At 34.8% G+C, this 25,386-nt stretch overlaps 1 protein-coding gene across 1 annotated transcript in view; it reads right to left on the reverse strand.

Moving 5' to 3' along the window:
- CUNH3orf70 (chromosome unknown C3orf70 homolog) overlaps positions 1-25,386 on the reverse strand; it is a 46,528-nt gene that overhangs the window by 20,338 nt on the left and 804 nt on the right. The gene's annotated exons all lie outside the window — the stretch shown is intronic.

Consider the following 25,386-nt stretch of genomic DNA (forward strand, 5'->3'; position numbering starts at 1 on the left):
ACATTGAACATTAGGAAAACAAATAAACAATTACCCCTGAAGAGAGAAAACAAAATAGGTAAGCCTGACAAGTTCCCAAACTTACTGCCATGAAACAATTTCCTGGCCACAGTGAAGCGGAGGGTAGGAAAAGCCTCAAAAAACACTCTCATAGCTACAAAGAAAAGCTGAAAGTCCAGGAAGACTAAGAAAACTAGACTACCACAGAGGAGCGGGCTGTAGAGAGAGAGAAACACAGAGATCTACACAGTCCCCTCGAGTATTCAATAGCACACTGATGAACACACACATATGAGGACACTACCGAAGGCCAGGAAAACACTGAAAAGGATTACAGGGAACAGTGCCCACCACTCACACAGAGCTGGTCTCCCCAGGTAGATGAGAAAAACTTGTAATTTACTGGGCATTGAGGACAGGACTCAGGAAGATCTTATCTAGAGCAAGAGAAAAATTAGTCCTACAGTGAGCATTGTTCCTGAACTACTTAAAAAATCATAAAAACAAAACCTGAAAGGATCAAACCATTTCCAATTAACTACATCCCAGAACTAGGTCAAGAATGTTTATAGCAATACAAAAATGTCCAGTAACCAATAAGATAAAATTTACAATGCTGGCAACCAATCAAAGATTATCATATATATCAAATTAGGACGAAAATACAACCTATAATGTGGAAAACATCAATCAATTGAAATTCACTCAGAACTAACACAGATATTAAAATCAGTAGAGACACTAAAACAATCATTATAACTGTACTCCATGTGTTCAACATGTTAAGTAGGTGCTGGGTCAACTGGATATCCACATACAAAGAAGTTAGACCCCTGTCATACAACCTGTATGAAAACTAACTCAAAATATATCATAGACCTAAATGTAAGAGGTAAAGATGTAACCATACGCTTAAATTTTTGTGACCCTGAATTTGGCCATGTTTTGTTAGAGATGACACTAAAAGCATAGGCAACAAAAGAAAAAAATAAATCGAATTTCATTAAAATCAAAAACTTTTATGCTTCAGGAAAGGGATAATTGTACAACCCCGTGAATATAATAAAAACCACTGATTGTACGTCTTAAAAAGGTATATTTTATGGCATGTAAATTATATCTCAATTTTTTAAAAAGCAAAATTAAACATGACACAGCAAAATATTAGTTCCATCCATAACCTAGGGTGTCTCAAACAATTTGTCATAATAACCCTTTTGTTATTGTTTGTTTTTATTAATTTTCGATCTGTTGCAGACACTTTTGTAAAATCCAAAAGAAATGAATCACTAGAATGTAAAATGTAAAAAAGATACGAAATACAAGCCTACATTAAAAACACTGGATTCACTTAATATGAAATTATTTAAAAAAAAATAGTGATAAGAGAAAATATCTTTTAATGTTGTCAGAGTAAAACACACAGGGGAACAAAGATCGGAATGAAAACAGATTTCCTGTTTAAAACACGCAAGCAATAACCAATGGAATATTTTTTAAGTACTGTCAACCTAAAATTCTATACCCAGAGAAAATATCTTTCAAAAGTGAAGAATAAAGATATTTTCAGACATGCAAAAGTTGAAAGAATTCATTACTAGATCTGCATTTAAAAAAAAAAAAATTTGAAGTCCTTCAGGCAGAAGGAAAATAATACCAGATAGAAATCTGGATCTTCACAAGGGAATGAAGAAGACTAGAAATAGAAGCTACATTTTTAAAATTCTTATTTTTTTTAAACTTATTAAAAGATAAATGACTGACTATATGAATAAAAACAACGTATTATGGAATTTGTAACATGTGTAAAAGTAAGTAAGATGCATGACAACAACAGCATAAAGCCCAGAAAGGGAGAAATGGAAGTACACTATCGCAAGGTGCCTAAACTATATAGAATGTGATATGTCAACCAAAGGTAGACTATGATGTGTTTAATACTTTAAACCCTAAAGCAACCACTAATTTAACAAAGAATCATTGGTAATTAACCAACAAAGGAAATGAAATGGAATAAAAAATTTCTCAATTAATTCAAAAGGAGACAAAAGAGAGAAAAAGAAACAGAGAACAGAGAATAAAAATAGCAAAATGACACTCTTTAACCTAAGCATCAAATTGGATAAAAGTAAGACCCAATTCCATGTTGTCTAAAAATATGCATTTCGAATAGAAAGACATAGGTTAAAAGTAAAGGAACGTAATTAACACTAATCCAAAAAAAAAATCTAAAGTGGCTATATTAATATTAGACAAAATAGATTTCAAAGTAAAAACTATTACCTGGGATTTTAAACAAGTCATTTCACAATGATAACAGGGTTAATTAATTACAAGGACATGACAATTTTAAATGTTTATGCTCTTAATAACAGTTTCAAAATACTTGAAGCAAAAACTGATAGGATTTCAAAGAGAGCGTGACAAATCAACAAATATAATCAGGGATTTCCATAGCTCTCTATCAATAAGTGAGAGAACAAGCAGAAGGAAATCGATAAGGACAGAGTAGAAATAACTATACAATCCACCAACATGACTTCATTGACCTTTCAGAACATTCCACCCAACGACAGCAGAATACACTTCTTCTCAGGTGTACATGAAACCTTTACCAAGGCAGACCATATTCTGGGCCATAAATCCAGCATCAATAAATTTAAATTTAAAATAATTAAAGTCATATAAAGCATGTACGTTGACCATGATGGAAGTAAATTAGACCTGTATACTGGAAAGTAAACAGCACTGCTGAGAAAAATTGAGGAAGACCTAAATAATTGGAAAGATATAACTATTCATGGGTTAGAAAACTCAGTATTGATAAGATGTCAATTCTTCCCAAACTGATGTATAAAACCAACACACTCCCAGTAAAAATTTCAGCAAATGACAAGTGATTCTAAAAGTCATATGAAGATATGAAGAACCTACAATAGCCAAACGACAAAGAATGCTAACAACTACTTGACTTCCAGACTTACCTTAAAGCTACAGTAATCAAGTCAGTGCTGATTACTAGCATGAAGGTAAACAAGAAGATAGACAAGACCAATGAAACAGAATTGAGAATCTAGAAAGAGATTCATATACACATGGACAACTGATTTTTGACAAAGATGGAAGGGCAATTCAGCAAAGAAATATTAATCTTTTCAACTAGAACAAGTAGATATGCAAAAAAAAAAAAATCCACACTTGACAGTCCAAACATCAACTCAAAATAGATCATAAATGTAAAACTATAAAATTTCTATATGAATACATAGGAGAAAATCTTTATGACACTGAGTTATGGACAGCTCTTAGATGACACACAAGCATGATCTAAAAAACCAAATAGATAAATTGGATTTCATCAAAATTAAAAAATTTTGCTCTTCAAAAATACTGTTAGGAGAATGAAAAGACAAGCTACAGTTTGGGAGAAAATATTTGCAAATTATATATCTGATAAAGGACTAGTCTCTAGAATACATAAAGAATGCTCAAAACTCAATAACAAATAAGCCAATTTAAAAATGGGCAAACAATTTGAATAGACACTTCATCAAAGATATAGAGAGTGAATACAAACACGAAAACATGCTCAACATCATCAGTCATTATGGAAATACAAATTAAAAGCACAATGACATATCACTACATACCTATTAATTAGTTCAAATTAAAAAGACTAACCATACAACATATCAGCAAGGATGTGAAGAAATTAGAACTCTCATACTCTGCTTGAGGAAATATAAAATGGCACTGTTTGACAGTTACTTTCGTTAAACATACAACTACAATACTAATCAGATATTCTAATCCTAGGTATTTACCTCAGAAAAATGAAAGCACATGCCCAAACAAAGTCTTGACATGAATACTTGTTACCATTGTATTTGTGTGACACCCAAAAACTGGCAATAACACAATCATCCAACAACAGGTGAACAGATAAAACTGCGGTAGATTCATACAAGGTACCACTACTCAATAATAAGAAGGAATGAACTTCTAATACATGCAAAACATGGACAAACCTCAAAATAATTACGCCGCGTAAAAAAAGCCAGGCCAAAACAAACACAAAAAAAGGTACATACTGTGTGATTCAAGTTACATAAAAGTAGAGAACAGCTATCAGCAAGCTTTTTCTGTGAGCCATCAAGCTTCTGTCACAAATTCTCAACTGCCATTTTAACTCAAAAACAGCCATAGAGAACACACAAATGATGGGGTATTGCTGTGTTCTAGAAGAACTTTATTTACAAAAATGGCAACAGGCTAGATTTAGCCTACAGGCCATAGTTTGCCAAGCCCTGCTCTAGAAAATTTAATTTGATCAATGGTGACAGAAAGCAGACTGGTGGTTGCAGCTTTGGGTGTAAAAGAAAAGGTGTGGGACATGGAGAGATTGTGAAAGGACACAACAAGACTGAGAGTGATGAATGTGTTCACTATCTTGACTGTGGTGATAGTTTCAGGGGTGCACACATGTCACAACTTATTAAACTGTCCTCTTTAGGTACTGTTTATTGTATGTCATATATATTCATAAAGCTGTTACAAAAAGGATTATGAGAGGAGTGGGTTTTGGAAGGGGGCAGATGATGTGTACAGTCTTATCCATGTTGAACTGAAGTGCATGCAAACATCTAACAGGCAGCTGGAACATGTATACAGAATGCAGGAGAGATATCTGAAGAGAATACAGAGTTTCAGGAGTTCATAAGGTATTTGAGGCCACGAATGTTATCATCCCTGATAGTGTATGCTCAGAACAGCAATGCTCAGTGGGAAGGGGAGAGGAGCAGGACTTACGTGGGAACATATCAAAACTGCAAGGGAGAAGTGCATGTAGTTTTAAAACCAATGTGAACATCCAAAGATAAGTTTATACTTATCGACTTTTAAGACACTAATTTATAAAAGTTCCTCAAGTCTGCAGGGCGTCATGCTCACAAGAAACCACGCGCACTGTGCTGCATACCTGACTGCCCCCAATACAGAGTCTGTGGACTCCATGGTACAATGAGATACATACTAAGTTCTGGTCAGATGCTTACCTGAGTAAAAGATATAGCTGCAGGAATTATGCATTAAAAACATGTAGAGGATTTAAACGCACTGGTGCAAATAAAAGTATTTTTAAGCTTCAGGATCTTATTCTATTAAAGTTTAACACAACAAAAAAAAGGCAGTAGGGGAAACTGACCTAGACAAAAGGGGCCTGAGAGTCATAATTATTTTCTAGTAGAGTTATTTAAGTTTTTGTTTTGTTTTCTAGGAGAGCTTTTTTGTTTTTCTTTTGTCTTCTTTTTGTTTTGTTTTCACAAGTATGGATCTGTAATCTTTACTTATGCTGCTCATGAACAGATAAACTTCTAGTAATTTACTAAAAGGCTGCCCTTTTGGGGGAATACCAATGTCCAGCATTCCCTTTCCCTAATTTAAATTTGCAGCTTTAAACTGGCTTAAGTCTTTTTTTTTTTAAAGGATTCAGATATAAGGGGCTTTAGATATCATCTGATCTAACTGTCTTATTTTACAGATGAGGAACTCAAGGTCCAGAAAGGTAAAAAGTCAATACCCACTTTTCTTGACACTAACAGGAATCTCATGAAATCTGTATTAGTTTCCTGTGGCTGCCATGACAAATTGCCACATTTCTGGTGACTTAAAATAACAGAAATGTATTCTCTCACAAGTCTGAAGACCAGAAGTCTGATATCAAGGTGTCAACAGGGCCATCCCTCTCCAGAGGCTCTAAGGAAGAATCTTCCCTCACCTCTTCCAACTTGGCCCATGGCTACATAACTCCAATCTCTGTCTCTATCTTCTCATGATCTTTTCTTCTGTCTTCTCTTCTACAGCTCTTAGAAGAAATCTGTCATTGGATTTGGGGCCCACCTGGATAATCCAGGATTATTTTACCACCACTGCATTACACCTTCAAAGACCCCTTTTCCAAATAATAAGGTCACAGTCACAGATTCCAGGGGTCAAGGTGTGGACACATCTTTGGGGCCCACCATTAAAGCTACTAGAGACTCTACAGAATAATTAGTCAATCGGCAATGAGTGATACCAGATACTTTCTCTATAACGGAGAAGGAGGGAAGAGACAAAGGGGGCACTGGACAACAAAAGCAGAAAAGGAGTAAGTACTTAAGGGAACGAAGGAACAAAAGAGGCTGCAGATTGAGAAGATAGCTTAAAAAGGCTTCTAATTTTGTCAAACATCAACTTTGAGATAACTGGCAACTGTGCAAAATATGTCATCATGCAAGTTGCATATACATCTGCTTTTTGTGACTCGCGAAATGTTTTTCTAAGTATTTTAAATTCAAATTTCTTCGAAGAGAGTCCAGTTCCCAAAAGATTTATTAATTGGGATATCCCTGAAATCCTGCCAATAGAAAGTCTGGATGACCTCTCAAAAGCCCTGTAGTCCCTACATTCTGTCAGCACTGGCAGGGAAAGAGATTTATAGCTTGGCTTCTGAGTCATTCCTACTCCAAAAAGATACAGAATCTGATATGTAGTTAAAGCACTGATGTAAAAGATTAAAGCCTTGATGTAAAGCAACATGCTCAGGTAGAAGATAAATCAGTTTTTATTAACAATAAAACCGAAGGCTCAAGTGAACTCTATGTCTAAGTCTTCCTTCAGAAAAGTTTCCCTCTTCTAAATTCCTCCTAGTCCCAAGACTTTGGCAGGTGTCACTGATGACTCCTGTATCATGTACATGGTAGTCCCTTGTGGCTCATTTTGTGATAATAATCTGACTGTATGGTAGCGGACGCTGAGCTCACTTCCCTTCCCATAATAGGTAAAGGACTTTTCAGTGTCACAGCTGGTGTGGCACAGACCACCAGCCCTGGTCGCTCACCCCATTTATGGCCCGCCAACCAATCAAAATACACTTATATGTATAAAAGGGAAAGCTGTGATCAGGCTCAGTCTTTGGATGTGAATCCACTGAGCAGGTGCCGGCACCAATAAACGCTACTTCCTGCTTATTGCCATGTGTCTGAGTATCCTGCAACAACTGTAATAAGAAACTGGCTGAGTGAGTTTATACCTAATTACTTTTCATTATATCCCTGGACTTTGTATGTCTAGACTAATTAAAATATTGTTTGTATATTACATATCACCAAACTAACTCTTACTATATAATAATTAATAACGATTATAACACTGAAAAAAAACTCAGAATCTGCAAATTCAGGGGAAAAAAAAATTCCCATAACATTATTTTGAACCTGAGTCATTGAACATGAATTAAATTTTTAACATTTTTATTTCAAAATGATAGTTGCCATTTCACATGTACACAAATCCTACGAACTGTGGCGAAAAAATAAAGTAGCCTCTTATTTGCCTTCCTATAGCTTTTACCTATACTAGAAAAAAAGATCTACAATATGTAGCAATTTAAAATGAAAGAAAAGAACTCTGCCATAATTTTTTGATAGTTATATAAACAGAAGTTGAAAGAAACACAAGATTACTTAAAGAGAGTATTCCTTTTCTTTGAACATGGCTGAAAATAGTAATGTCTTGATTCCTGCCTCACTTCAGATTTGTTCAGGAAAGAGAAGTTAGGAAAACCTTATGCAGTCATAAAATAATGGAAAAGCATAAAAGGGACCATAAATAACACTAGTAGAAACTTTTAATGAAATAACCCCATTCATTAGTTTTAGTGAGTTTCTATTATAATTCAATCCAGACACTACCAAAAGGAAACTTCCAGTTTTGACATGTATGGAGAAAATACATAGCAGACTATTAATGCCAGTAATTAAGCCAACCAATATTTATTAAGCACTTTTTAGGTGCCAGGAACAGAGTTATGTGAGGCAGGGAAGGAGGAAGAACAAAGTCTAATCTGTAGATATAATAGGCCCTACCTACCCTTACAGCCAGAAGGAGAAACAATTTAAATCTCAAATACTTCCTAAATTGATTACTATAAGAAAATAACTAAATTCATACAAAAATAACTAAAAGAACATAACTGGATGAAGTGATTTTTGTCTCTGTTTTATTTACATATTGAGAAATACTAGGATTTCATTAAAAAGGCTCAAGTAATCATTGAGATATTTGAATAAATATATTCAAATAAAAATATCCAAGAAGAACTAGCAGCATTTTTCCTGATATTCCCCAGCATGTAAACATATCCTTAGAAGCTATATCTACAATAAATTAATGAAACAAAGAAGCTCCGATATTCAAGGCATCATACTTTTAAACGGTGGAAATATCTAGATTTTAATAATTGAAGATTCACCACCAGAAACCTATCCTAAAATAGTTCAATTAAAGTGACTTAATATTTATGAATGCACCTAGCATTGCACTTGCTAGAGAGTGGATTCTTAATAAAAGTTAAAACAACAAAGCAGTTAACTCCATTTAAGGAGCAATAAAGCTCACACTTTATATTTGAAACTACAGAAGCACAGAGTTTTACCGACTGAAAAAACCTTGGAAATGATCTTGTCTAACCCGTTAATTTTAAAAAGCGAGGAAACCGAGGCGTGATGACTTAGCCAGCTAGCACCAGAGCCAGGATTAAATTCAAGTCTCCTGCTTTTGCAAATTCTTTTGTTAAACTTAAATTATGGAGGGCGAGGGGCGGAGGATGAACCTAGCAAAACGTTTGTTTTCAATAAGAATAAGAAGCCCTGGTCTCTGAGGCAGAAAGCCAAATTCTTACTCCAGTTCTCACTAATTACAGCCTTAGGCAAGTCACCAAAACTCTCTGAGATTCAGTTTTTATAGATAAAATGAAGTTAGACCAGATAAGTGATTCTCAATATTGGCTGTGCAGTAGAATCCTCTGAGTGGCTTCTGTAAAATGCCCAAGTCCTATGCCCCAAGATTCTATTTTAAAGGGTCTGGTATGGTGACGTGGCATCAATTTTTTTTTTTTTTTTTTAGTTTCTCTAGTGATTCCAATGTGATTCCAATGTGCAACCAAAACTGAGATCCACTGGGCTAAATAATTTTTAAGTTTCCTGTTATCATACAAAATTCTAATTCATTTTTGCTTGTTTTGGTTATAGTCATTTGGCTTTAGGTTAAGTCATGAGTAGATTAGATACAATAAATGAGGACAAATCCAAAAAAAAATCACTACTTCCTTTTAGAATTTGCAGACATTCACAGTGTGGGGAGATTCTGTACCATAATCCCTTAGCATTTACTGAAACCTGTTATGGAGGAGGCATCCCTTCTAAAGGGAGGGAGCTCCATTAATATCAAAGTTTTGGCCCTCTCTCTGTCTCTCCTCCCTTTACTCAAGGATAGAATGGCTTAGAGATTGACAAATTTGGAAGAATAAACTAGACATGTTTGGCTCAGGTCCCTCCTTCTGCCTTTTGGGAATGAGCCAACCACAGAAAACACAGTTCTGACCTAGTTCTCTTAAGGACGGTGTCTGCATTGGGACTCATCTCAGTCCAGTGCTACTAGGACTGGAGAGATAAGCCTTCTAATTCTGAGGCAAGAATTTGGAATCCCACCTGTCAGGAAATATTAGCTACATCCTGTAGTTTAGATTTTATTAGAAAGAGAAGGATATTTTGATTCCCAGATACTTATTCTTGTCTTTATTTCTCAACTGATTCAGAATTCAGTGAAAGAAGAGGAATGCTATTTACTGGTTCCTCTCAGATATCTCAATACAGCTTACTCTGTTTAGATAGCACCATAGGGATACAAAGCTGATGTGCATAATGTCATCTAGCAATGTTCAGAGTAAGTGAATAAACAAATGAACAAATAAATATTATCGTTGTTACGAACTGAATGTGCATCCCTAAAATTCAGATGCTGAAACTCTAACTACCAATGTGATGGTATTAGAAGATAAGGCCTTTGGGAAGTAATTAGGCTCGTGAGGGTGGAGCCTTAATAAATGGGATTGGTGCCTTCATATGAAGAGACCCAGGAGAAATGATCTCTCCACAATCCGAGGATTCAGCAAGAAAGCAGCCATCTATAAACCAGGAAAAGGGCCCTCACCAGAACATGATTGTGCTTGCATCCTGATCTTGGACTTCTAGTTTCCATACCACGAGAAATAGATATTTGTTGTTTAAACCACCACGTCTATGGTATATTTTTTTTATAGTGGCCTAAGGTGACCAAGACAATACTAGAGACAGAATGCCATAGCTACTCAAGGATTATATTTTAACGAAAGGCAGACTTATCAATTTTGCCTTAATTCAGGATTTCTCGACCTTATCATTTTTAACATTTTGGGATAATTCTTTTTTAAATCACTTTACTGAGGTATTACTGACATACAAAAAGCTGCACATATTTTTTATAATTTAATGAATTATGTGATAAGTATATACTCATGAAACCATCATCATCCTGATATATCCATATCATTCTGGATATATTTTTATATAGCACATATGCTTGACCACAGTTTTCTATTTACTTGTCTCTCTCTCTCCCTGTCTCCCCTACTAGACTATGAGCTCCTTAAGGACAAGGGCTGTATCAATCATCTGCATACATTCTGCAGGTAGCACAAGCACCTAACACAGAGGTGGCGCTCAGGAAATGTCTGAATGATATACATGTGCATATACTGCATTTTGTTACACAGGTGCATATCTGTCTTTGGACATTCCTACTGAGTGAAAACATTTTAAGAATAAAATAAAGCTTGAAATGAAACCCCAACTTTTAAACTACAGTAAAGATTTTCAGATAGGACTGTGACCTAACAAAACAGCTTAAAAAAATTTTTTTGTACTGTTCTCCTTGGTATGATTTAAGAATAACAAAACTTAAACCCAGTATCGGAACACTAAATAGAACTTTTAAAAAATTTTAATAAATCAGTTCTAGAAAAACGAGAAAGCTGAATGTTGTACTCTGTAACAAGTTGAGTCATTTTAAAATAATAATATCTTAAAAACCACTTTCTACCATGTTATTCCATCATTGAAAGGATATAACTTAAGAATTCCCTTGCAAATGACTTTACCCCTTTATAGACAATGGTAATGATTTTTATAAATTTCTCCTAAGTCCCTATACCAAAAAAGAAGAGATGGTTGCTAAAATAACTTCATTTTTCTTAACGCATGATCTACCCCTCAAGACTTTTAAAACATTAAATGTTCTTCCAATGATTCTTTGATGGACATAATTAAAACAATACAGGAATGGAGGCTTATGTTATTTGGCTGCTTATATTGCAGCTCATAAATTACTATGCATTTGGCCCTACTTATGAGCTAATCTCTCCTAAACCAAGAACATACAAAAAATTCGAGAAACAAACAAAAGATTAACGACCAAGGGGCTACCCTTTTTTCTACCTTACAACTTTACTTAAAATGCAACAAAACAAAAACTCAATGGAGAGAGGAGAAGGCAGGGATAGAGCCTAAAAAACTAATAATGGCAACAGCCCCAGCTTCATTCACATTTGAACAGGTAACATATTGCCAGATCGCTCTATTTTACTGAACAACAGACACAACTGGATAATACTAATTTAGATACTTTTTCTCTATTTCTTTCCTGTATCTGATTTGACTCATGAGATAAAAATACTCTTTAATAAGCTGTCTTCTTATAGTTACCACTTCTACATGCAACCCATGATCGCCACTCTTATCCCTGGCCTAGGCTAAAACCCTAGAGGCAAATATCCAGCCCAATTACTATCTCATGGCATCCAGATTTTAACTTCCAATCTCTGCGTTCCCCCTGGCACCAGGAGATTTGTCTTTTCTGCTTTCAAATGTGGCTATACATGAAATAATTTTTTCTTGTTGTTATATTTAATCCAAAATTTATCTGGGTTTGCAACAGGAAGAGGACATTCCATTATCCCACCTTGAAATTACTTATTGTTATAAGTTACTCTTTAATATGTCATCTTTAACATTTTAAGACTTTACTAATGTCACTTAAAAATAAAAGTATTACTTCCTTAGCAGATTTTGGCTCTCTTCTCACTATCAACATTTGTTGATACTAATGACTGACTGATGACTAGTTTACTACCACTGTATATTAGTTACGAAATGTCAAATCTAAACAAGATACCACATCTCATTACTATGCAAATGTAAAAATGAACTGAAAAATGTCTAGGTGATTATGAAGTTTTGAGTTAGGCTTTCAGTTAATCTGATTCTGAATTTGTCATAAAGATACATCGCTAATCTATTTTCAGTTTTGTGTCTTCTGGTTGCATGTGCATGTTTTACAATTTTGGGTACTTTTAGAAAAAATGAAGCTAAGCTTTATAAAGTGTCTTACAAAGATTCCATACATGGTCATTTAACACCACCACCACACTGGCATTCCAGTAGGAAAAGGCAAATGATACAGTAAACACACGACTTAGATGTGTTATTAATAATGGCCAAAGGTTAAATAAGCAAGTATAAATTATATATACATATGTACACACACACATATAGAAAGTATATATAATGGGGATATGTACAATAGAAGATATATACATGTAAGATTATATAACTCCTGGATAGAGCCAATTTTGGAATATTATTCATTCATTCATTCAATAAATATATTATATGCCATATACTGTTATTTTTTAATGCTAACCATTCAATGATAGACAGAGAAGACACTCCCGCTTACTTTCATAACACTGGCATTCCAGTAGGAGAAGGCAAATGATACAGTAAACAAATAAGCATGCAAAACAAACAGAGATTATTATTGTAACTAGAAGGAAGCAAGCATTATTCTGTTACAAAGAACAGGGAAGGCCTACTCTAAATAGGACAGTCAGGAAAAGCTTCTGTAAAAACAGAACTTGAGAAGAGATGTAAAGTAGTATTTAAGAAGAGCTGTAAAGGACAAGAAGAGTATTTACTAGAAAATTACAGCATAGCAGCCTGGAGGGAGGAAGGGTGGTAGGATACCAAGGGGTGTGAAAATATTCAAGGGAGAGAGACCAGCAATAACAACGATTTATAGCAAGAAAGAATTTTATGTGTTGCACGAACTGAATTAAGGTTAGTCTGATGGGAGAGTTGTGAGGAAGGTAAATGTAATGAGCTATGTTTGGGAAGTAACAAGGCCATATCACATAGGACAATCAAAGAGAGTCATGATGCCAGACTATATTAAAAAGCAAGGCCCAACAATATGCTATCTACAATAAGTCCATTTTAAACATTAAGACATAAACTGGTTAAAGGTAAAAGGATAAAGAAAATATACCATACGAACATTAACCAAAGAAAAGCTGGAGTGACTATATTAATATTAAAGTAGATCTCAGAATAAGGGCTACTGCCAAAGACAAAAAAAGGATATTACATTATGTCCCTTATATAAAAGGGCCAATTGATCAAGAAGATACAATAATCCTAAATATGTATAAACCTGAAAACAGAGCTTCAAAATATATGAAGGAAAATTAGCTTTCTCCAAACTGATCACATATTCAATGCAAATTTATCCAAATCCCAAGAGATTTTTGTTTTGTTTTGTTTTATAAATTGAGAACTGATTATAAATGTATATGGAAAGGCCAAGAAATTACACTAGCTAAAACAATTTTGAAAAAAAAAATAAAGTTGGAGAACTCACACTACCTGATTTCGAGGCTTACAACAAAACCACTGTAATCAAGACTGTGATATTGCTGAAAAGACAGGCAACAGGTCAATGGAAGAGAATTCACAGTCCGAACATTTATAGTCAATAGATTTTCAACAAAGATACCAAGGCAATACAATGAAGAAAGGAGAGTCTTCAACAAATGGTGCTGATAAAACTGAATATCCATATTTTTTAAAAAAGGAATCTCAACTAATACCTAACAGTATATACAAAAACTAACTTGAAATGGAGGAATCACAGAATTGAATATGAAACTTACACACTACAAAGCTTCTAGAAAAACACACAGAAAGAAATCTCTGCGACCTTGGATTAGGCAAAGAATTCTAAAATAAAACACAAAAAGCATAAACCATAAAAGAAAAAAAATTGTTAAAATGAATGTATCATAAAAATTTAAAACTTCTTTCTAGATGCTATAAGAAAATGAAAAGGAAGAATCCATGTACACTGGGAAAAAATTTGCAAACACACGTCTGACAAAGGATTGATATCCAGAATACATAAAGAACCTGAGCAACTCAACAGTAAAAAAAAAAAAAACTCAAGTAAATGAACGATTAGATCAGATATTTCACCAAAGAAGATTACACAGATGGCAAATACATGAAAAGATGCTCAACATCATTAGTTGTTAGAGAAACCACGTTAAAACTACAATGAGATACTGCTACACCCATATTTAAATTGACACATTTTTTTACAAAACTGACAACACCAAGTGCTGGCAAGGATGTGGAGCAACAGGCACTCATTCGTTGCTGATCGGAATCTAAAATAGTACATCCACAGTGGAAAACGGTTTGGCAGTTTTTTCTAAAATTAAACATATACTTATACAATCCAGCAATCCATTCCTATACATTACTCAACAGAAATGAAAATACACATCTCCACAAAATATGCATGCTTATAGTAGCTTTATTAATCTGAAAAAAAAAAAGCTAGAAACAACCCAAAAGTTCAAAAACTGGTGAAAGATAAACAAATTGTGGTACATTCTGCAATAAAAAAGGAACTACTGATACACTCGACAGCAGGGATGAATCTCAAGAACACTATGTTAAATGGAAGAAACTACATACTATGTAATTCCATTTACAAAACATTCTGAAAAAGACAACGCTATAGGGAACAAAAACAGGTTAGGGATGACTAAGCCTTGGGATGAGGATATAGGAAGGTTACAAAGGGGCTTGAGGGAACCTTCTAGGGTGATGGAAATATTCCATACCTTGATGTGGTAATGTTTATATAACTACATACATTTGTTAAAAATACATAGAACTGTACACCTAAAATGTGTGAATTTTACTGTAAGTTATACTTCAATGAACCTGACCTGCTGAAAAGGAAAACAGGGATCATGCTAAGTACAAATGATGCCAATGAAATAATGAAGGTGAAAATGATATTTTACAATTCTGTGATGCTCAAATTTTCTAAGCAGCTCCTCTATATTTTCTCACTGTACAACCGTTCTTTAACTTAACTTCTTGAATTAAAAAAATATCAAATGATATAATACAGCTGACTGAGTTCAGGCTTCCAGTGTCTTTACATAGCTAATGAACTGCAAGCTGAAACCTAGGGCCTTTTTCTAGGTAAGACTGCATAAAGGATTTGCTGTAAGATGATAAAAAGGTTATGCAAGTCACAGACTAAGAAACTATCTTTTCAGGCAAGTGAAATTTAGAAACATGTGATAAAATAGCTATAGAACGAGGTCATTATTACTGTTAGAGTAATAAGTCACAAATAACTTCCCTAGGTGCCTCCAGGTACGTGCAGCTGAGAAGAGATATCTGGGAAATAATTTAGAAATGAAAGTCACATTGCATTCTGGGAAGGCTCAAAATGGACTTTCAGATGTTTTGGCTCATCTTATCTTCAATCTAGGGAAATAAGTATTATTTTTTCTGTTTTAACGGCATATGTTTTTTTTTTCTTTTTCTTTTTCTTTTTTTTTTTTTTTTTTTTTGCCTTAAGTGGAATGAGCATAGGAAAAGGCAGGGCTGGCTATATCATTTACAGGGCCTAGTGTAAAATGAAAATGCAGGCTTCTTGCTCAAAACTTAAGAATTTCAAGCTGATGTCAGCAAATCCTTAAACTGAGCGCAAAGCCCTTTTAAGAGTGAGTCCTGTCCAACTGCACAGTTGCATGACCACAAAACCAGCCCTGGGGAGAAGGTACTGACAGATTCATAAACGTGCGAGAGATCTCCAGTCCATTCTTGTATTGCACTTATAATTACACCTTAAAAATAATCTTTAAAATCTTCACATTGAAATCTCCAGAGATCCTACAGCTTTTTAAAAATCCAATTGAATGTCTCAGGGAAGAAAGTTCTCCAGGTATCTTTCACCTATCTTTTCTATTGAAATTCCCAATCTCCTTTATCTCATAGCCAGGAACAACAGAAAATATCTCTCCAGCGCCTCCTGTAATATGTCCCCTTTATATGCCTAAGATCATCATAGGCTATCTAGAACCACAGGACGTAAAAGTAAAAACTTTTCATTCTGACATTAGAACTTAAAAAAGCTAACTCTTCTGGGAAAAAAAATTAATCGGTTTTTAAAGAGTGGGTCTAAAAATGAGATAAGCAAGTACTATGAAAAAAGCTAAATGTGTCCTATAAATGTAATCTTTCTATAATTTTTATCTCAAGTTTTAATGAAAAATCTAATCTCTAACTCCTTGAGATATAAAATTAACTCATAGAAACAAACTAAGAAGATCTAGAAATTATTCCTTAAAAAAACACTGGTTTTAAAGTCCAAGTGAACATGTTGATTAGGTGGAAAACATGTAGAGTAGATCCACACAAGCATTAAAAATCTGAGAGACTGAGAAAGAACTTTTACAAGTCAAGGTTATGGAATGATTTGGCCTGGAAGATTTTCCCCTCAAGATTACCTTCAATTTTTTATTAGTATGGTATCACCAAAAAAAAAATACCATAAAACTAAATATAAACCTCTTCTGCATATAACTCCTATACTACTAAAAGTAGAAACTACTTTTCAAGTCACATACACAAACAATAAAACCAATAATAAATTAGCAACATTAATTTAAAGTGACAAATAATTTTTTTAGATAGTTAATTGCTGCTTGAAACCTGACTGTGGCACTTGCTGCCACAGAAGATTCTTTTGAATGTCTCAGCTCTGAAGACTTTAGAGAGTGCTTTTATAAAACGACCAACTCAAAAGTGAAACTTTTTGTCAAATCAGGTGTCATATCTTTATGATCAACAAATCTATCACAAGTAAAAATGTAAAATTCTTATTTCTATAACCTAATAGAAATTAATATTATGACATGTTATCCACAACACATAAACTTTCCATTTCTGAGACAACTAAACAACAACAATTATGTAAAAATAATGTCTCTAAACACATTTTTAAAATAAGGTCATGAAGGACATTAGGTCAAGATGGTGACTTTAAAACAAGGGCTGTAACAAGACACAAAGAAGGGTATTATATAATGATAAAGGGATCAATCCAATAAGAGGATAAAACTCTTGGAAACAACAATGCACCCAATGTAGGAGCACCTAAATATATAAAGCAATTATTGAGGAACATAAAGGGAGAGACTGATAGTAACAGAGCCATTGTAGAGGGCTTCGACACCTCACTAACACCAATGGATAGATCATCCAAACATAAAATCAACAAGGAAACAGTGGCCTTAAATGACACATTAGACAAGATGGACTAGATATTTTTTAAATATTTCACCCAAAAGCGGTAAAATATATGTTATTTTCAAGTGCACATAGAACACTTTCCATGATAAGCCACAAAATAAGTCTCAATAAATTTAAGAAGACAAATCATAACAAGCATCTTCTCCAATCACAGTGGTATTAAACTAGAAATCAATTATAAGAAAAAAAACTGAAAAACAGACAAACATGTGGAGGCTAAATAACACACTACTAAACATTGAATGAGTTAACAATTAGATCAAGAAGAAATCAAAAGACACTTCGATAAACTTAACAAAGAACGTGAAGGACCTATACACTGAAAACAATAAGGTATTATTAAAAGAAACAGAAAAAGACATAAAATAAATGTAAAAATATTCCATGTTAATAGATTGGAAGAGTCAACATAGTTAAAATGGCCATATTACCCAAAGGACTCTACAGATTTAATGCAACCCCCATCAAAATCCCAATGGCATTTTTTAAAGAAATAGAACCAAAATTAACTCAAAACATATCGAAGACCTAAAAAGAAGACTTGAAACAATAAATTACATAGAAGACAACATAGGTATCATGGATCTCGAATTTAGAGAGGATTTTATGAATTTGACCTCAAACGCAAGGGAAGTAAAAGCAAAAATAAATGAATGAAAACTATATCTATATAGCAAAAGAAACCATCGATGAAACAGAGGCAACCAACTGAATGGGATACGATAGCTCTCTATTAACTGGTATATCTGATTAATGAGATCTATTGCTTAACAATGGTGGAAAACGATGGAGCAGGGGAGTGGGTATTGGAGCATAATATAAGATTTCATGATAAAAATTAGACACTTATCACAGTAACTTTTACAAAATAGACCTAACAGTGAGGGCAATAAAATACTCAACAATTTCTAAATTTATTATTCAAAATGTATACTCTAATAATCTTTGTTTCTGAGTGTTTAATTGAACAAATAAGTATGGTTACAAAGTGAATTCCAGACTAACCAGGATATCTGTGGATGGGAGAAACAACTGGGAGTTGGGGCCTTTGATAGTCATCTCACCATGAGGCTGGTGTTGTTATTAGCACCATATTAAAAGTGAGGAAACCGAAAGACTAAAAATTAAGTAACTTCCCCCAAACCACATAACCAGTAAGTGAGTAGAGCCAGGGTTCAAACACAAAGTCCAACTCCAGGGCCTGCCCTCAGGATAACTATACTATTTAGTATTTGCATTGTTTGTTTGTTTGTTTGTTTTTGAGGAGGGGCTGAGGTCACTCTTTACTGAACACCTGCACTAAGTACCTCCCTTGTGTCATTTAATCTTCACAACAACCCTGTGAAGCACAATTATTTGTATTTCTCAGAAGAGAACACACACCGAGTAATCTGTCCAGTTACACTCCCAGTAGGTGCTGTGTCTCATTCCATGGCCCTTGTCCTAGCTAGGACTACACTCTGCCTTCAACATTCTATGTATAAACCATTCCTTATTTTTCAAGAATGGTTGTCAAACATGTGTTCCTATTTTTGTTTGGGATTAATAACATTAAATTTCCCTGAAAATATTCTTTGTTGTAATTAATAAGTTTCTACAAAGTGAGGGTTTTATAATGTAGGAAATTAGCATAGAAAAGCCCTCAAAAACTATTTCAAATCCCTAAGTTCAACAGGCTTGAGGCCTGTAATAATTAATGGTATATGTATGCAAATCTAACCAAAAAAGGCCTTACACTAGTTCAGGATCAGTTGAGGATATGACATGACTGAAGCTTCATATCATACATTGCTAAACGTTTTTTAAAAGCACATTACAGAGTTCACAAACACCAAAAATGTTCATCATGTATATAATAGCCCTTTTAAAATAAGAAACCATTCCCATTTTACTTATTTATTTAAGCCCTGCTTGTTCCAAAAAGAATTTAAAACAATTGAAATCACTCTCACTGAAACGTGAGTGAAACCAAGAAACTCAAAAGTCCTGGTTGCCAGATGGTTTGTAAGATTCTGATGCACATTTGCCATATGCAGCCAGAGCAACTATGTGTGACTTTCAGAAACTTTCCTAATCTAAAAAATGAGAATAACAGTACCTGCCTCACAAGGTTGTGAGGTTTCAATGAGCTGACACATGCAAGATCACAACTGTGCCTGATGTAAGCATTCTGTGTGGTGTTCTTATTGCAGTTGACGGACATCCACGACTGAAGCACCACTCGGATGGAAAAACACCCATCAGCTTTCTCTATCTCTGGAAAAGCTGAGGAAACTAACTCAGAACTTGATCTCACGCACTTGTCCTCTTAACCTCTGAATCTTTCGACTACTGCACATGGTAAGAACACTTGTTCATAGGGGGATAAAAACGCTTCAACTGACTTCTCCATCCAATTTAACTACCACTCCATGGTTTTTTGCTAGTTTTCACTGTCAAACTTCTTAAATATATTTTCTGTAGTAGTTCTATTAATGATTGAGATGTCCCTTAGAAAAACCAGCTGGTATTACCTTGAAGAAGTCAGAACTTGATTTTGTGAGTTTCCCCAGAGCTGTGTAGAAGCAGGAAAACAAATAAAATAACACAAAAACCAGAAAGCTAATATACTAACTAATGGAGAGAAGTATATTTAGCTTAAGGTCTTGACAGTTAAATTCTCTAATCAGTTCCTTCTCTCCCTATAGGAAATCTATAAATAGAAAGCCAAATTATAATGAACCCATTTGCTGGGACAGTTTAGTCACAGGGACCAGACATTTTAGCCTCTGGGCAGTGTACCACATTCTCTGAAGAGTCCCAAAAAAAAGACTTTCAAATTCTGCCTCTCCAACTCCCATTTTTCTACAAATTCATGCTGCCATCCACCTTCTACTGTGACAGTCTTTCTTTAGATACATTAATAGCATCTATTAGATTACATCAAGTCCCACTCTTTCTGCCTTCAACCTGAAAGAGACAGACATCTTTTAAGATGTCTTCTGCAGAAAACTGAGCTTATCTATTAATGTGATTTTATTAAGCCAATTGTGAGTTCTGCTGTGGCACAGTATGCCACGTACACTCCCCCACTCCCACCTTCTAATCACTTTCTCTTAATTCTTGGATTTCATTCCTCATGAGAACTCTTTACAGTTCTCATTCTTTTGTATTTCACGACTGTAATCCGTACAACATGCCACCCATTTCTTAAAAACTTTTCCCATCATTGGCTTTAATGGAGCCAAAAATCTGTTGATTTTGTTCATTAATTTTAAACTGCTCTGTGGTACCTATGGTGAAGAATCACTCTGGCCTGGATCCAAATCCAGGCTCTACTCCTTACTAGCTATGTGCCCAAGGAAAAGTTACTTAACTTCTCCAAGCCTTTTTCCTCAACTGTAAAATGGACATGACATAATTGTCTACTGAATGCTTAGTATAAGCTTATTCTGGCACAAAGTAATCACTCAATAAATATTAACTATTATCTCTGTGTCCTAAATCTCAGCTCCTGGCATTCATTTTCCTCTCCTACCTTGAAAAATTCACTACTTCAAATAGCTTTGACTAATGCTGTAATTAAGTATATTCCTGAAGTTACAGTTGCACGACTAAATCTTTCACTCTCCTCAGTAATAAAACCACTATTTGTATATTTCACCAATATCTAAGAAATAACCTGCTGAAAACTGATTTCATCTTTGTGCTCTTTCTTAAAATACTCATTTCCCTTGGCATCTTCAATACCACACTTTCCAGATTTTTCTTCTCTAGCCATCTCCTAGACTCTAAGGCCAGCTCATTCTCCTGTACCAGACTCTAAATGTTAGAACACTAACATTTAGAGAAAGCCTAAAGGTTTTCTTCATTTCTCATATTATACTCTCCCTTGGCAAGCTCAATGTTTTATCATGACTACAACTGCAATCTATATATAAGTAAACGACTTCCATATTATCTATGGTACAGACCTCACCTCTGAGTTCTAGATCCCTATACCCAACTGCCTACTAACATCACAGTGTGACTCGACAGATCCAAAACTGAATTCATGATCCATGATCAACCAAACCTAGTTCTTGTCCAATATTTTGTTGTTGTTAGTGAATGAATGGCACCACCATCCACCCAAGTTGCATTACACAGAATTCTAGAACTATAGTAGTTATCCTTTATAGCATTCCTCTTCTTCCCCCTCCAAATCTAATCTATTTTAACTTCTATTATATGGATCTTGTTGTATGAATTTCAATCTATTTTTATGCTAATACCAAAATAATCTCCCTTACTGGTTTCATTCCCCTATTGTCCATGTTATCACTATGATGTCAAGGTCTCTATCAAATGAAACTCCTGACTTCCCCACTTTTTTTGTTGATCCCATGCTCACATCTCAACAATCTAATTTCTTATTCCTTCTAAATATTTATCTACTCTAGCCACAAAAATCTACTTTACCATATCTGCATATGATTCATTCTTCCCCATCTCTCTTCACTGGCCAAACCATGTCTTTTTCTCTCTCAAAACCTCTCTTGGAATCATTCACTCATTAACTCAACCCGATATCACTCCCTACTGGGGAAAAAAAGACAGACGCAGGGCCATAGTTTATTTGGTCCAACAATCATTCTTTGACAGTGACACCAACAAAACATATTGTAGTTTCCCTCCCAGGCATGGTACTCGAAATCTGTCATTACCCAAATACACTATTTCCTTTAATAAAATATCAGCACTGCATCTATGAATATATACATGTTTTATGTGTCTTTTATGAACATGTATATATTTGTAGTCTTTTCTATTTCATAAGGTTATGAATTTCACAAGTTTAACATCAACTGTATAAAATTGAACTTCCTTTATTTGTTCTGAGTTTCCTCTCTAAGCATCAAGGTAGTCTTCTCATTTTAACATTTTCAGATTTGGTGAACAAGCTGATAGTTTTCTCATTCATATCATTTGTGATTTTTGAACATAAGAATAAATACAGCATGAATCATGCCCTTATACTCTGCTTAAAGGGTAGGATCCAGCTGCATTCATATTTGTATTCCTAGTTTCCATGATAATGTCTCATAAAGAGGTGCTCAAAACACGTTCAACATAATTAAAAGAATTCTGCTTAGTACTGATACAATGTTCATGAACTCAAAAGAGAATGCAGAAGTCTCAAATATGTTCACTCTGCTTCTTTTCATTTTTTTTTTTTTTAAATGACCTTTGGGCTTTAAAAGGGGTAGAAAGAACTGATGCCCAGTATAGGTGAGGAGGCTAATGTAGCACCTTGCTGCTTTAAATGAAATGAAGTGCATCGTGAATGTGATCACTGAATTGCTGCCAGTGGGGGAAGCATGGAGACTCGGAGGGCTGCCAAAGACTGGAAAAGAACAAATAAATGTAGGTCTGATTTTTTCTTTTTAATGGAAAGAACTCCCAACAATAATCCACTATACTTGATATCAATCTTTCTAAATTCAGATTATTTATTTAAAAATAGATTATTTATTTAATATTATTTAAAAATAGCTCCAATTACTTACAAAAGAAAGTGGTAAGCATTTGTGGAACCAACCTGAGTTATACCAGACTAATGTAATTTCCAATTTTTTTTAAAAAAAGAGTGTGTTTGTATGTTTATAGATAGATCATACATCGAAAAGCAGTAAAAACAGTGCATCAGTAGGATTTCAACAAGATATTTGACCAGGTTATTATATATGGGTAAGATAAATATAAGATGGTTAACAGTATAATCTAGTAGCTAGGTAATTGTTTGAATGACCATAACAAGGGCTCATCAATGAATTGCTACCCACCTGAAGGGCAGTTCTATTGGCAAACTTCAGGACTCAATCTATGGCCTTCTACCATTCAACAATTTTATCAATAACTTGAATGAAGATGTACAAGGTTACTACACTACTGTTGACATCCAATGACATAAAACTCAGGGCTCAGAGTATATATTGTGAAAGAGCCAGGATCTAAAAATACAATGACAAGCCAGAAAAAAATGGGCTAATTCTAATAAAATGAAATAGGAAAAAATATCTAAGGGATCAATATCTGTATCCAAATATATATATAACTGATAATTGGGCAAGCACTGTGACTTAATTGCCACATATGTAAGCAAAGCTTTTGTTGACCGCAAATTTAGTTCAATCTGACAGCAGCAAGTTCAATACGTTGTAGATATCAGAACAGCTAATGTGATGGTAGCTGCAGCAGCAGTAATATCTCAAACATGGAAGAGAGCAGTCCTGCTCAATTCTGGAATGATCAAACTACCACTGGGTTATTGTGTATCCTTCTAGGGGTCATAGTCTTTGAAGGATCTTAACCATATTGCCACATATTCAGAACAGAACAACCAGGATGCTTAGGAGCTTGAATACTCCTCCACAAAAGGAAAGACAAAAGGATACAGAGATTTATAAATAGGACAAAATGATATCTTCAGAGGAAAATGATGGCTACCTTCATTCAGTCATTCAACAAACACGAATTTCAAGCCCATTTCAGCAGACATTGTGACACTGGCTTGGGATACAGAGAGAAGACACTCTGTGTCTGTGAGTTGAAATAGCCATGCTCTAAATAAGGATTGTATTTTCCATATTATTTCATAAGGTAGAAACAGGGTCAATGTAAAGAAGTTAGAAAGTAACCGATTACAGCTCCATATAAAGAATAGTATTTTAAGAGTCGAAGCTGTCTCATGAAGGAAAAAGCTGCCTGAGAAGGCTGTAAGGTTCTGATCACTAACACTGTACAGGCATTGAATTGGACCATCTTTAACATTCCTCACATTCTACACTATGATTCTACACTTCTCCAGGAAATGGACTTTCACCAGATTCATCCTACTAATGTACTTCAGCATCACAAGTTTTCTACAGTTGTTACTTCTAACTGTACCCTGTCCCACAATGAAGTGATGCTTTAAAATTGGAAACAGACCCAAAATCAACAGATATAATGAAATATGGGAAGAAAGTGCCTCATCAGCACACAGAACACAAAAATATCAATACTGTTCAATGTGCCATGTATTTGTAATGAAAATGTAAGAACTGTCTATCCTTTAAGTCATAAATTCAATTAAAAACAGTGTTACACTCATTAAATGTAAATAAGAATTTATTATCTACTGCATTTCTTGTTGGGAGCCATTTTTTTTTTCTAACCAACAAGGAAAAAATTTTAACTTACGATCACTTTGAGAATTTATGTCCTAAATACGCACTCCAAAACCCTCTATTATAAGGTTATGTGGAAATTAAGTCTGGAATAAATTTCTAATAAGAAATGATTCATCAGCGATAGCAGGCCAAATACCATGAACTAATCAAATCGTGGAATTCTGATTAAATGGATACTTAAGTTTAATCCATTTTAAAAATCACAGACAGGATAAACATAGAGAAAAGGCCTACAGTATTTAGTTCTGGCTTTTATAAATTGGTTTAAGCTTACTTTCATTATTTTACTTTGTAATTCTAAAAGTCTCATTTATTGACTCTATTCGCTGCAGCTGGGTATTTAAGTTCACCCTTCCAAACCGTTAATATTAACTTCTTAGAAGCAGTCCCTCACACTTCAGCGCTTTCTCAAGTTGGATGCAATAAATGGGCCACAATTCTATTTCCAAGGGCTCTTTCTATTAAATAGCAGCCCAGAATGACAAAAGTGAAAAAGAAAGAGGGGCATCTTTAACCACCACCCCTGATAAAAGGTTTTCCCTCCAGTTGTCAACTCTGACGGCTCTCTACTATTTCTCAACACACTGCCTGGTCGTTACGGTTTAAAAAGAAACAGAAAACAAAAATAGATTCCGGTTTTCCTGGGAGGCGGAGATCCCCTTTTGCAGAAGTGGCTAAAGCTAGGTTCCCTACGGGATTTCATTTCGTTGCCAAGGCAGCGCCAACCCAAGTCGTCCGGCACAAGGGCAGCTCCCGCCCGCCGGAACCCCGGGGGGCCCCAGCCTGTGACAGAGCAGCCCCAGCCAAGCCCGGAGCCTCCG

Source organism: Rousettus aegyptiacus, unplaced genomic scaffold (genome assembly GCF_014176215.1).
Source record: "Rousettus aegyptiacus isolate mRouAeg1 unplaced genomic scaffold, mRouAeg1.p scaffold_m13_p_4, whole genome shotgun sequence".
NCBI lineage: Eukaryota > Metazoa > Chordata > Mammalia > Chiroptera > Pteropodidae > Rousettus > Rousettus aegyptiacus.